At 35.5% G+C, this 15,277-nt stretch overlaps 1 long non-coding RNA gene and 1 pseudogene across 1 annotated transcript; one reads left to right on the top strand and one right to left on the bottom strand.

Annotated features, from left to right (window-relative positions):
* Positions 1-1,213: 1,213 nt before the first annotated feature.
* LOC132275766 (small nucleolar RNA R71) lies at positions 1,214-1,312 on the bottom strand (annotated as a pseudogene).
* A 5,126-nt stretch (positions 1,313-6,438) lies between these two features.
* Positions 6,439-12,640, top strand: LOC132273587 (uncharacterized). Its single transcript, XR_009470174.1, has 4 exons — positions 6,439-10,436; positions 11,456-11,502; positions 11,653-11,699; positions 12,446-12,640. It is a non-coding gene; the product is annotated as an uncharacterized LOC132273587 (long non-coding RNA).
* Positions 12,641-15,277: the final 2,637 nt, after the last annotated feature.

Here is a 15,277-nt window from a genome sequence, read left to right as displayed (position 1 = left end):
CATCGTGTTTGGAAATTAATTAGGAATTAGTACTCTTTTGATCTTATTTTTTTATTTTATTTTATTTTATTTTTGTTACTTATTGTGTTTGTTCTTGATTGGCTAGGTACATCGAGCCAAGGAGGCAAAGTAAAGGGAATTAAAGAAGCAAAGAAGCCAAGTGAAGCTAAGCAAGAGCATAAAAAGCTCAAAAAATAAAAATGAAATTGCAAAGCAAGCATGGCAAAGAATTTTTTTTTTTGGAAAACAACTTGAAGTTGCTTAAGGACCCTTTGTGAGCTTTTCTAAACTCAATCTATAGTTAAATTGTTGGCCCATGTGGAGGCATGTTTTTTATTTCTTAGATAGATTGTCAGCCCGCGTGGAGGCAATTTAATTTTCCTTAGATATTGTTCAAAGCATGGGAGTATGGGATCATTGTATGTGGAGGAAGTTTGTTGATTGTTAATTTGTTGTGAAAGAGAAGTGTTTGTTACTTGTTTTTGTTTTATTTGTGCATGCATGGTCGTAGATAACTAAATCCCACTCTTGTCCCGCTTCATTTGAATCTTGAAACCATTGTTCGTAATTCTAAGGGAAGGGGTAATTTTAATCATTCCATTTCATCAATGGAAGAGCAAAATGAGGACCATGTGGAGGACCTTGGTCACATAGACCAACAAGGTATCCTCTACCCTAATGAGCACTATGATAATATTCAAGTACCATTAGGCATGCCAAGACCATTTCTTCTACAACAACAAGGCCAAGTTGCATTGGGAATGCCTCGGCCAATTTTTGTTCCACAACCTCCCATTATTCAAAGGAATCAAGGTATTTATGTTGCACCACCTATTGGGAATCCTCTTCTTGCTTTAAGAGACCATTATGTGCCTAATGAATATAATGCACTCACTTGCATTCAATTGCCCCCATTTAAAGCACATCATTATGAGATTAAACCGCAAACTATTCAAATGTTTCCTAACTATTATAGACTTCCAAGTGAAGAACCTTACAAGCATTTGGATGAGTTTCTTGAAGTGTGTTCCACCGTAAGATACACGAACATGTTGAAAGAGGTTTTAAGGCTTAAACTTGTTCCTTTCACCCTTAAGGACAAGGCAAAATATTGGTTCAATAATCTTAGGCCTTTTTCGATAACTTCTTGGACAGAAATGCAATAAGAGTTCTTGAAAAAGTACTATATGGTTTCAAAGACCAATGCCATGAGAACTTCAATTAGAGAATTTTCTCAAGGGGATGGGGAATTGTTTTATGAGGCATGGGAAAGATTCAATGACTTGCTTAGGAAGTGTCCACATTATGACATGCCTAAGTGGCAATTAGTTCAATACTTCTTTGAAAGTTTTCCGGATAGTCACAAGGGTATGGTTGATGCATCTATGGGTGGTTCTTATCTTGATAAGCATGAGGATGATATGTGGCATCTTTATGAAAGTATGAGTGAAAATTCAATGTATAGATTCTTATCTTCCAAAAATGGTAGAAACTTAGGTGGAAGGAAGAATGTTGGCTTATATCAAGTTGACAATTCCAATGACATAACTGCCGAGGTGAAATCTTTATCTCAAAGGTTTGATCAATTTTTGATCAACCACAATTCGATGAATCAAGTGTCTTCCTCCCCTAATCATGTTCATCATCATAATTCAAATGAATGTTGCATGACTTGTTCTAGTGTTTACATTCTACTTCCAATTGTCCTCATAGACATGTGCAAAATGAGCACTAATAACAAGTAAATGCCATTTTTGTTCACTAAGGGAATAATCCATATGGCTCACATTACAATCCCGGATGGAGGAACCATCCAAACTTCTCTTGGAAAAGCCAAGGGGAAGGCTAAAACCCTCCCCAAAGTGGTTTTCAAGGAAAGTATGTTCCACCTCTAATGCAAGGCTAAGATTCCCAAGGTTATAGATCACCTTTTCAATCACATTGAAACCAAATTTCTAACTCTCATTTTCCTAATCAATCATCTTACTCCCAAGGAAATTCTAGGAGTCCCGCTTTTGAGGAAAAAGTGTTGACCGCATTGGGCACTTTAGAGGTCAATACTCAATTGCTTCATTCCTATTCTCAATCCATTGCTAAACTAGAAACCCAAGTCGGGCAAATAGCTAGTACCTTGAATGCTAGAGAGAAAGGGAAGATGCCTCTAAATACCCCACCAAAGCAATAATTTTTGGTGGAGACCAATTCTTCATCGGAAGGTCACACAATTGAACATGTTAATGCGGTGACAACCTTAAGGAGTGGAAAAATTATTGATAACCAAGTTGATGTCCAAAATGAAGAGAGTGAACCGGTGCAACCAAAAGTTGACACCCGTCCCATTTTATATCCTATTCCTCCTTCATTGCATGTGCATGACCCATTTGTTGAGAAAGTGATGGAAAATGATTTGAACAAAGTTTTGAAGGATTATTTGAAAAATTCTTGTGTTGAAGATGTTTCGAAAAAAGACTTTGAAAAGGTTTTTGAACCAAAGGCTCTATTTCTGGATGCCTTAAAAGGATCCATTTCTATTGAAAAGCAAAAGACCAAAGTGAATGAAATAATTGAAGTGTTTAGGCAAGTGAAGATCAATCTTCCACTTTTGGATGCAATTAAGAAAATTCCGGCTTATGCCAAGTTTTTAAGAGATCTTTGTACCCAAAAGAGAAAGAATAAGAGCCAAGCACCAAAGAAAGTGGTCTTGACCGAGCAAATGAATTGTATCTTCCAACACAACACTCTCCCAAAATTTAAGGACCCCGATTCACCTACTACTTCTTGCATCATTGGTGACCATGTCATTAATCGGGCTCTTCTAGATTTAGGAACAAGTGTTAACCTTCTTCCATATTCAGTGTATGTCAAATTATGCTTAGGAGACTTGAAATTGACGTCGGTAGTTTTGCAACTTGCCGACCGATCCATCAAAAAACCCCGGGGTATTATTAAGGATGTGTTGATTAAAATTGATAAATTCTTTTTCTCGGTTGATTTCATTTTCATTGACACGGAACTGGTCCCAAATCCCAAGAATCAAATTCCTGTTATCCTTGGTCGTCCATTCTTGGCAATTGCACATACCAACATTAATTGTAGGACGGGGATAATGAAAATTTCATTTGGGCATATGAAGGTGAAATTGAATATATTTAATTCAACCCCAAGTTTGAATGACGAGTATGAAGAAATGTGTGTTGTGGAGAAGTGTTTTGAGAATGAATTTGAAAAAATTGATTCTTTACTTGAATTGTTTCAGTTAGCTGATTTGATTTATTCAGTTAGTTATTTTGATTTATTCAGTTAGTTGATTTCAAAAGGTTTGCCTTCCAAAAAGATTTCAAAGAATGTTGATTTGAAAACAAATTTTGAAAGGGCATGGAAGCCCAAAAATTGCATTGACAAAGGACAATCAATCTCTTTTGATTCAAACCCAACAAGTTCTTTAGGGAGCCATTTGTTGGGAGGGATTCAAAATACCATTCACCCCATCAAGGAGGGGATGCATCACAAGATTTTTGATCCGGGCTAAAGGAGCCCAACGTCTTGCTAGAGACATTAAAGACTAGTGTATTTCGTAGGGTTTGACAACCCTATTCCTCCCTCATTTCTATTTTTATATGTTTCTGCATCATTTGGATATGAGTTGAATTGAAAAATCCGGCTTGAGAGCCATTTTCTGCATTTTGAGTACTGTCAGGGACATTTCGACCGACCGAACTTAAGTTAGATTAATCGAAGTCCCACTTCGATCGATCGAATCACTTATTTTGAGGATTTTTTAATTTCTATTTCGATCGATCAAGGGCAGGTTCAATCGATCAAAATCCAAGTTGGATCGATCGAAGTTAAGTGTTTGATCGATCGTATTACTTCGATCGACTGAAAATATGAGATTTGAAAATTTTCGAAAATCCCTTTTTCTTTTCTTTTTATTTTTCTTTCCTTCTCCTATTCATCTTCTTCCCCCTCTCTCACTCAAACCCTATGCCGCCGCCACCTTCATCTCTCTTCCTCCCCAAATCAACCTCACTCTCCCATCTCATTCTCTCTAATCTCTCTCAATCTCACTCCCTCACATCACCATCCAACCTCCTCTCATCTCCAGAAGAAGCTAAAGCTTCTCATTCCATCCCTCCATTTTTACCGGCGAGTTTTGGCCCAAAGGTGGCCAAAACTAGTTCTATCTTCTCTTTTCTCCCTCGGATTCCATCTTATACATGGCTAAGGAGGATTCGAAATCAAGCTCCGACGACTTCCTGCATTTTCCTGCTAGACTCTAGTGAGTCTCCGGTCATCTTCTTCGACACTGGCGAGCTTGAAAAAAATTCCAGTTTTGATCCTGATTTCTTCCTCCACTCTTCTCTATTATCTAGATTTTCGGGTGAGTTTCAAATTTCCAAGTTTTCATTTTTGCATCATTTTATTTTTACATTTTTTTTTACTGTCTTTTGCTTTTTGTTTTCATTTTATTTTAGCATGTTAATTTTCATCTTGTATATATTCTTGTGCATATGAAATCATTGAAAACAAACTAAAAAAAATAAAAATAAAAATAAAAATGAAAAATGAAAAATAACAAAACTAAACAAAAATTTTGTGAAAGTTGTTGCTACAAAAAAATATATATTTGGAAACAACTAATTTGGGACTGAATTCTGATGTTCTTTGAATGTTGTTGAAAACAATTGAAATAAATTGTGGATGCTGATTGTAGTTGTTGATTGTAGTTATTAGAAGGAGAATGGGCAAATTTCATTGGATTTGTAGTTTGGTTGTGGGTGATGTCCCTCTTAATTGTTGAAATTGCTTGAATGGATTGTTGAAGTTGATTTAATTAATGAATTGTTGTGTTTGTAATTTTTGGGATGTCCATTTTTAAGGGGAAACCATGCCGGATTTTTACAAAATTTCTACACTTAGTTTTTAAAACACGGCATGAGATTTGATTCAAAAATTTTGAATTGGAATTTGAAAGGATTTTGCAAGTTGATTTTAGAAAGCAAAGAAAGCAAATTTTTAAATGTTTTCCAAGTTGAGCTATTGATGTTGATTTTGAAATGGCATTGCAAAGTTTGAATTGTTGTGAGCATAGTTCCTCCTTGTCCCATTTATTTGTCTTGAAAATGAATTGCATGGATTTATTCCAAGTTGTCTACATTGCTTGTAAGCATGACTTGACTCTGTGTTTTTAAATTAAAAAATAATAATAAGTCTTGTCTTCAATGCATAAAATGTTTCAAATGGACTTCTTTGCAACGTTTCAGTTGGATTGAGCGCATTATTTTGGTAAAATGATCTCTAATTGTTGAAATATTTTGTGATCACTCTTGTTGGGTTTCACATACTTAAAAAGGAAAAAATTTGAACTTTGTTTGAAAATGTGAAGTTGAGTTGCATAATTCCTTCTACAATTGTTTATTCATTGCATAATTCTTGTCATGAAGCTTTTCTACAGTGCAATTGAATGTCTTGACCTCAAAATTTTCAAAAATTCCAATTTTATCCCAAAAGTGTTGAAAAATTCCATAGTTGACCAAAATGCCCTTGATTGAGTTCAAGCTTGTTCCATTTGATTCCTTTGCATCTATTTGCATGTTCTAAGTGCCTTTGATCTTGTATGTGATCCAATTCTTGATTCTTGCCATTCTAGAGCCCAATTTGATATCTTTTGGCCTTCTTCATCATGGTTTTGATTCTCTGGTACTTAATGACTTTGAAATTTGTCAATTGTGATTCCTTTCGAATAATTATGTGCTCCATGGAATAATTGCGACCTGTTGCTTGTATATACACCATTCTGTACACACTTATCTCACATTGACAGTTTTTGAGATTTTCTATGCATCTCTTAAGCCTATCTTCTTGGAATTGATTTCTGATTAAGTTTGGGGGTATGATATGAATTCTTGGAATTTAAAATGCATGATTTGGATGTTGTCTTTATTCTTTGGCCTTAGTTGTGTTTTTAAACTATAATGTGAACCAAGATAGGACTGTGTTGACTTGATATTGATGTATATCTGTTTCATTGCCATTTGCTTCATATCTTCCACTTATGATCTGTTCTTAATGACCGAGGTTCTTTCCGGTCCAGATTTTGACATCTAGAGGGTAAGCTTCTTGTATTCTTGATATTTACTCAGTCTCTGCTTCATTTAAGTATTAGAGGAGGTCAGGAGTCATACGTGATCATAGGATGTTGATTTTGTTGCATTGCAGTACAAGATATTTCTTTGTCTGGAGTTGTTCTTATTTGTGCATCATTCAGATATGTGCCATCTAGTTGCATACCATGTCCAAGATTCTTTCTTGAACTTGCCTATCATAACATGCCTTGGATTACTGTGTCTTGCAATTGTGCATTAGACTTAGTCTTTATTGCATGACATGCCTGTTTCTTGATTCCTAGGTTGACAGTTGCCATACTTATACACTCCATGTTATCCTGTTCACTGCATTTGATCTTCATTATTGCAATTGTAAACATTCTTGCTAAGAATTGATACGATGTCATCCTAGAGTTTACTTGTCACATCATTGCAGCATTTTCTTGTGTTTTAGTTTTATGAATGCACGTTGCTTTATTTATGCACATCATAGCCTATGCTTATTTTGTTGATCATGTTTTTGCTCAAATTGTTCTATATGTGACTTTTCTACCCTCTATGCCATCATTGCATATATGATCTATTTTATTTAGATAAGGTATGTTAAATAATGATTCTGAAGCTTTCTTATTCATTTCTTGCACAAGCATGATCCTATCTGTTTACCCTATCTAGTCTTACTTGATTCAGGCATGCTTTGTGTTTTCTTATCAGTTGCTTACCTTATCCTAAACATGTGCACTAATTTAAAATTGTTTTGCAGATGTAGCATCGAAGAAAGACTCTTGCCAGGAAACGAGTTCCCCCAGTGCCACAGCCTGTACCTCCAGTTGCAGAGTCTCCCTCTTCAACTTCTTCTTCCTCGGCATCAGTTCATTCTAATACATCTGCCATGGATATCGAGCATGCCATTGTTAGAGAGGTCCCCACTGAGTTTTATGCTAGTAGAGCCTGGAGACCGAGCATAGATTTGATATAACTACATTTGCTACATTGGACCAGACTAGATGGTCTTATGATGAGTTTGTGAGACGGGGTAGCACAGCCATTATGACTCCTGCAGACATAGTTGTCTATCCCCGGTTGGTTGCTCTCTTCTATCAGCACCTCCGGATGGATGAGGACGACAAAATTCTACTGCACACCACCATCAATGGTCAGGAGATAGACATTTCTTTGCCGGCCATAGCTGCTGCCAGCCGTTGCCCCCACACTTCTCCACTAGATGAGGATACTCAGGAGCCTCTCTACCCTGATCATCCACCATTCCCTACTGAGCAGACCATGGTTGCCATATTATCACCACAGGTGGTATATGAGGGGCACAAATTTTTAGACCGGGTTGAGATAGATCCCCAGTACTAGTTCTTCAACTCCGTGCTTCACCTCAATACCTTCCCTACCGGTCGTGGCACTTAGAGGAGAGAGGGCATATTTTAGGCTTTATATTGTTTACATCAGGGATACTGGATCTCCATTCCTGCGCTCATCTAGGAGCTTATCCACAAGTTCTGGAAGAACTTGCATTTTACATCTACCACCAGAGCTGAGACCTAGCTGTTACCTTTTAGCCATCTTATCACACAGCTGCTCATCGACCAAGGATACCAGTTTGACCCTGAAGAGATCCCAGAGCCCGACAATGACAGGGCAAAAAGAGCTTATGATCTGACCAAGTGGAATAAGACTTTCAATGCTTGCCGCAAAAACAAAGCCAATAGGGACATGAAGAGATTACAAGCACAGTTACAGAGAGAGGTAGCATAGGAAGTAGCAGTAAGCGATGCTCCAGAGGATGATACAGCTGATAGATCTCCTCCTAGACAAAGACGTCGCGTTACTATTTCCGGATCCACCCCCCAGCCAAATGTACTGGCTGCATCACAGCAAACCATCCTCCCGCACTGATTCTAGCTACAGATCAGAGGTAGCTCAGTTGCATACAGATTTCATATCCTTCAGAGCTGACATGACTGGTCGATATGAGGATATTTCGTGGAGGTATGATGACCTGGTGAGGAGACACGACGATCTGGTAGGGAGACATGATGATTTAGTTCGGAGATCAAATGCCCTGCGTGCTTAGGTAGCTAAGGTGAGACATAAGCTTGGAGCTTTGAGGACTGACCTTACCACTTCGCTCACTCGCCTAGCTAAGGTGAGACATGAGCTTGGAGCTTTAAGGACCGATCTTACCACTTCGCTCACTCGCCATAGCACCGAGATGTCTGCCATGCTGCAGCATATTTCTGACATAATTACTCCAGACCCCTCTGTTTGATGCCATCATTTTCTCTCTCTCATACTCATTATCTCTATTGCTCTGACTGTGATTTTTCTCCATCATATTTAGATTTTTGCACTGGTTTTCGATATTTTCCTGGATACTTATTTGGATATTTCTGTTAGATACTGCTTTGGATATTTATTCTTGGATATTTGATATTTGGATATTGTTTTATATGGTTGTTTTGGATGCTTTCTGGATAGTTGGTTTTGCACTTATTTTTTATATATGGATTTTTGGATATTTGATATCAGTTTTGTATGTTATGAGCCATATCTTGCTATATGCCATGATTTTTGCCCAGTTCTCAGTTTTACTTCTCAAATATATCATTGATGCATATGCTTTGACAGTTGTTAGTGTGACCATTTTCAGACAGGTTTTTGGAATCTAAGTTTGGGGGTGCACCTTCCAAAGCTAAGCTTTCGTTGCCGGGTCCCTTTTGCTTCACCCATTTGGTATACTCTTTCCATTATCTATTGCTTCTTTGTACATTAAGGACAATGTACAGATTAAGTTTGGGGGTGTATTAACATATCTTACATGTTGTACTTCATTTCTATGCGTGTGGTATGATTTGAGAGTCTGGGCTATGATTTTGATCTTTTGAGGGCCATGATACTTAGAATTTAAAGAAATTGCTTGACTTGAGAGTCCAATACTCCTTGTATGCCTTGTGGATGCCATTTAGGAAAATTTTTTCGAAAGATTGATATCTTGTTCGCATTTGTGGTCCACATTATTCTAATTTTGTGATTGTTTTAAGATGCACTCTAGGATTCTACACTAGCATAAGCGCACAATAGCATTCATTTGTGGGGAACATGCTATGTTGATTATTGAATTGGTTATATCCCAATTGGGCTAATAGTGCATTGAAAGCTTTCATTTTGACAAAAGTAGATAATAATCCCTTTTCATTGAGTAGCAGGGATTCTAGCCTCATCAAGCACTGAATTTCTTGCGCCGAAAGGTGGAGGACCCAAACTCTAGGTTAATAATTGAACTTAAAAAAAAAAAAAAAAAAAAAAGTTACAAAAGCAATAAAAAAGTGAGGACTTCTCCCAAAAGGTGAGAAGTGGGAAATGATTAGATGGAGGTTTTTTTATATATGTAGCTTAGTTGATTTGAGCTTATAAGTCCTTAGGGGTGTTTGAACACCTAATGCCCTAAAGCCATCCGGTTTGGGAGTCATTGACCTAACGCTCGACTTCATGGATCGCTAGAAAGCTTAATAGATCAACACATTGCACCATGCTACCATCTTTGATCCTTAGGATAGTAAAAAAAAAAAAATCGAGTGAAAAGAATAAGCATACCTAGTTGAATAAGCTTTAATAAAAGGTCCACTCTTTGTTTTGATGATCGGGACTAGATTTGTGTGCTAGTTTGAGGGTAAAGATGTGATCATTTCTTTAGTTGGCTTAGATAACAACATATTTGATGTCAGTTCACTCAAAAAGGATTCTAATGTTTTTTTGATTTGCATAATCATTCTCTTGATGTGTGGAAGACCATACACTACAACAAATGTGACCCTTTGTGATGAAAATTTTAGCAACAAAATTGATTTTGTGAGTAAAGGTAGCTCTTTAGTAACGACCATAATCTTTGTCACAAAAAGAATATACTTTAGTGTCGAAATATAACGTTGGTCACTACATGTTACATTTTAATGGCTAAAGATTATATCGTCTCCCTTTTCTCTATACTAGGTCGTATCCCTAAGAATTAGACTTTCTAAAAATAACCCATCCCCATATTATATCTTAAAGACAAAAATCACATCTAATCTTAATTACCTCATAATGAAAAAACACTGGTATACCCTAATGACCCCCAAAAATTTTCCTTTGATTTCCCATCGCGCCTAATTTACACACGATTTCTCATCTTCAATATATAATTGCCCCCACACAAAAGGGTAGAGAGAATGGCGATGAATATAGGGATGATGGATAATGCGTACTTTGTTGGGAGGGGTGAGATTCTCTCTTGGATCAATGCCAGGCTTTCAGCTCAATCTATCTCGTATTGAGGAGGTACCTTCCCTCTCTCCCTCCTCTTTCCTCCGTATTAGGGTTTTCATCGTTGACATATATACATATACTATGACATATATTTCTTAGTGGAGATTAAGCAATCGAAACTTTGAACTCTAATCATAATAATGTTATTGGGGCCTATTAGTAACAAGAAATTGACGATTTCTGTGTTCTTATTATGTTTTCCGGTGATAATTCCCTATCCCCATCTCTTTTCTATTTTTGACATTTTCATGGTGATTCATATTTATTTATTCACTCATGCTGTTTTTGAAAGTTTTTTTATTTTTTTATTTTTTTTCATTTATAAATTTCAAAATAACCGGATCTTTATTGGGTATATAAAGAGTAATAATTTCTATAATTTTATCTAGTAAAATAGTATGGGTTCAATTCTTTTTTTTCCAAGTAATTAGTTGCGATAAATTTTTTTTTTTTTTTTTTTTTTTCTGTAAACTCTGTACTTTATATTTGAAATTACTAAATCACTACAACAGTATCATCAAGGAAAGTGCAAGATAAATATTAGTCCCAAAAACAGTTGATTGACTAGCAATGATCATTCAAACCAACTCGAATTCCCATATCAACCCAATAGACTATTACAAAATTTAATAGTTCTGTATGATTTTTGTGAAGAACTTGCTGAAAATCTTAAAAACCCTTGAATATTCTCTTTAATGTGGCCGCCTCTTGTTTCCCTTATATATTAGAGATTTTTAGTCTATGAGTGCCCTTTGTTTTCCAATGATGGAAGTTCTTTACTGAGAATCTTTTTAGTCTTAAGGTCCTTGACCTTTTTTTTCAACAATTGTCTCTCTTTTTCTAATTAAGCGATGCTGATCATTTGGGCAGTGTTACTAACAGTGCAATCACCACATTTTAATTCACACGATTCACCACAATAGAGTCACTATTTTAAGTTTTTCTTATCTCTTATATATTGTATTTGTACCACTTGGTAAAGACACTAACATTATTCTTTTTACTTCTTTTTTTTATTATTGTTTTTGTAGGCTTGATAATTCTTAAATTAGCGAGGATTTTTACTGATCATACTCTGGTAAAAAAGTCTAAAGTTGGGTTATGTTGTTTCCATTTCTATTACCTTTTGTTTGAAACTTTTTTTTTTCTTTCGTAGTTGGATATATTAGTTTTGTTCTTTTAAGGTTTATTCAAATTTGTAACTTATTTTTTTTTATTGTTTTTGTAGGCTTGATAATTCTTAAATTAACGAGGCTTTTTACTGATCATACTCTGGTAAGAAAGTCTAAAGTTGGGTTATATTGTTGCCATTTCTATTACCTTTTGTTTGAAACTTTTTTTTTTCTTTCGCAGTTGGATATATTAGTTTTGTTCTTTTAAGGTTTATTCATATTTGTAACTTATTTTTTATATTAATAATGATGCGTTTTACTTTAGAACTTTAGAACTTTTAAATTCCTTATTGCATATCATAAAATCTCTCATTTAGTCATAGTAATTATTTGCCTTAATTCACATTTATGACATTCACAAACATATTTGGTTAGCAAAAGTAGCCCTTTAGTAAGCGAAGTTAAATTCTCCACTATTATTTGGTTTCACACTAAAGTAAAATGAAGTTAGCGTATGTGTATCAATAAGAGATTGATGTATTGTTGGGCTCAGCCAATCTAAATTCATTAAGGATGGTTTTTTTTTTTAACATATATATATATTTTATTTCATGTTTAAAGTTCTCTTTAAGGTAGCAAGTCTTGGAGAATCTGATATGAACACATTGTAGTAATTTTTTTATATAGAAGTTGAGTAATATACCAATAGAGCTGATCAAAAACATATTATTGTAATTATCGTGCATAAACAAAAATGAAAATTGAGCATGATTCTCTGATAGTCACTTTATGCAATGCTACATTCTCGATTTATTCATCCATTAAATTACACATAATTAGAGAAAAAGCTTATATAATCTTATAAGTTGTACACAATATTCTAATGACCTCTATCTTTTTGAATTGTAGAGTGATTGATTGGGGATGACATGAAGAAAACGAAGTGCTCAGGGAAACGACGAACTAAAGTGACGAGATTCGATAAAAAGAACTTTGAAGTGTTACCATAGATGGAGAGTTGGGAGTTTACTTTTATGTTTTAGTTTGGTCTTTTGTATTAGACAATTGAAAGTTTAGTTTATATTTTGCCTTAGAATTGAACAAATGTAGAAATTTATTCAAATTTATGATAAATTTGTATTTGTATACAAAATTATTATGTATTTCGTAATAAAATTAAATGTTATGTTTAAATTTGTGTTGCTATATGGAGTTTGAAATGTGTACAGCTGAATTTGTGTTGCTATTTAGACTTTTTTCAATATTAGCAACAACGATAAGAAGTTTAGAAAGAATGTAATAATTAGTTTTTAGCAACGAAAGCCATTAGTTAGTGATGAAAACATTTTTTGCTAATGCCTAATAAAATGTGACGAAAATTTTAGTCGCTAAAAGGGAAACAGACATGACGAAAAGTTTCATCAGTAAAAGTCATGCAACCGTGACGAAAAGTTTTTTGTCACTAAAAGCCAAGGCAATAGTGATGAAATTCTCATTCGTCACTATAGGTCAACCGAGACGATTATATAGCAACAAACTAGTGACAAATGATTTTTCGTCACTAAAAACTTTTAGTAACAAAAATTTAGGTTTTTGTGACGAAAAAAAAACGTTGGTAAAGGTCACTTTTGTTGTAGTGATACTTGCTTGTTTGATGTTGAGATTTTGGGAGATTGCATGGAAAGGGTTGAAAAATTGCATACTTGAGGTAGTTTTCTCCCAATGTTTGTTTTGTATATTGGTTCCTCTCTTGTGAGAAAGAGCTGAATGTTTGTGGGCATCGTTTCTGGAAACCCTCACGAGACTTCACTTGTCCACTAGGGGTAACTTAGGGGTTTAAAAGGCTTGTTGCATATGCTAAATGCAATCGTGTTCCCTATGAAAGTGGCTTTATCCTTTTATTGTTTTCTAGTTTATAGTTGTATAGATGTTTGTTTCTTTCCTTTCCTTACAGTTCATTGCTAGGGACTAGCAATATCTAAGTTTGGGGGTGTGATGAGTGTTCAAATGTGACTCATTTTAACACCTAAGCTAGGGTATTTTAGTCCAATCATCTGTCTTATTTTCATGTCTTAGATACTTATTTGTGTTATTGCCTATTTCAGGTGAATAATGTTCAAACAGGCTAACAAGAGCTATTTAGATCATTTTTGGAGTTAAGGAGCAAAGTTGGAAATAAGCCAAAAAAAATGCATCAGGGCAACTTCGATCGATTGAAGGGGAGTCTCGATCGATCGAAATGCTCTTCAATCGATCAAAATGAAGGCGGTGCCAGCTCAGCCAATGGGATAGACTCTGGAAGATATTTTGGGTGCCACGTCAGCTTCGATCGATCGAAGCTCTAGTGTTCGATCGATTGAAAATGCTGCTGGCAGTGAGCTGTTTAATTCCAGAGCGCGCCATTTTCTACGTACCATGCATAGTTGCAAATTTCCTCCAATCAGAGGCTATTATATCGATTTGGTCCGTACTTAAAGGAGTGTAATTGATATCATTAAACAAGAATTGTAATAGCTAGATAGTTTTTGATTACCAATTATAGAATAGAAAATTTTCCTCTCTAGAACTAGGGTTTTGGGAAGAAAGTAAGGATGGAGATGATGATGCCACCCTCTAAGCTAGCCATTGAGGGTTCCATGTCCACTACCATGAGTGGCTAAATCCTTCTCTTGGGGCTAGAGATGACCCTACGCTTACTTCTCAAACTTAGCTTTTATGTATTTTTGGGGATTTTAATTGTAATGAATGTTTTGACCATGGATTAATATATATCTTGTAATCTTTACTTGATTTATATGATTTAATGCTTTCAATTGATCATTTAGCTCTAGTCATATGTCTATGTATGCTAGAATTGATGTTCATGTGTTTTCCTCTAGAGTTAACAGAATTGATGCATGTCTATGTGTGTTGATGATGTTAATCTAGTGATGGTCAAGGCATTGTGCTAAATTAAACACTTTTGAGATTTATTTGATGGTTCACACTTGTTTCTTGATGGATTGTATGATACCCCTCGAATCCAAGACACAGGTTGATCTGGTCCAAGCCCAAACTCGAGGAAATATCAAATAATTAATATTTAAAATGAACACGGAATACAAAAATGAAATAAGAAATAAATAATTAAGAGCTGTAAGAAATCTAAGTTTAAAAATCCTTGAATAAATAAAATTAAAATCCAGAAATCCAATCCTCCATCAAACCTCCAGTAATTAACGACTCGGGAATCCATCTCTAGTGGAGCCCTAATGAAAACCAAACTGAAAGAACATCCAAAGTTTAACCACAGAGAGAAGTCCTACGTCGTCGGAAGAGTGACCGATAGTCTCTGCTTAGCACAATCAATCCTAAGACTGGAACTGTTGAATACCTGAAATATAGAAATAGGTCAGGCCCACAAACAAGTTTCATCCTACTACAATCCAACAGAGACTCGATACGCATGTACATCCTAACCAACTCAACAATAACTATGTAGTCCGTACATATATATATATATCCACACTATAGGACTCTCACTGGACTATGATGAAGGTCTCAACCTGAGTAGAAGGCAACATGCAAAACGCATCTGAGTAGGCATGACTACCAAAGCCTAACAAGGTATACCTCAACCAACATAGCCAGCTACGCATCCTACTGCATATACGCTACCTAACCGTCAACTCTGAGACTCAAGCTCATATCGCGGTACCATAAAAATATATTTAAAGTCCTATCCTATCCATCCATAAGAAA

This window comes from Cornus florida, unplaced genomic scaffold, assembly GCF_030987335.1.
Source record: "Cornus florida cultivar Cherokee Brave unplaced genomic scaffold, ASM3098733v1 CherokeeBrave_3.0.0_Hap2_Chr09, whole genome shotgun sequence".
Classification (NCBI taxonomy): domain Eukaryota; kingdom Viridiplantae; phylum Streptophyta; class Magnoliopsida; order Cornales; family Cornaceae; genus Cornus; species Cornus florida.
This window is presented reverse-complemented; position numbering and strand designations above follow the sequence as displayed.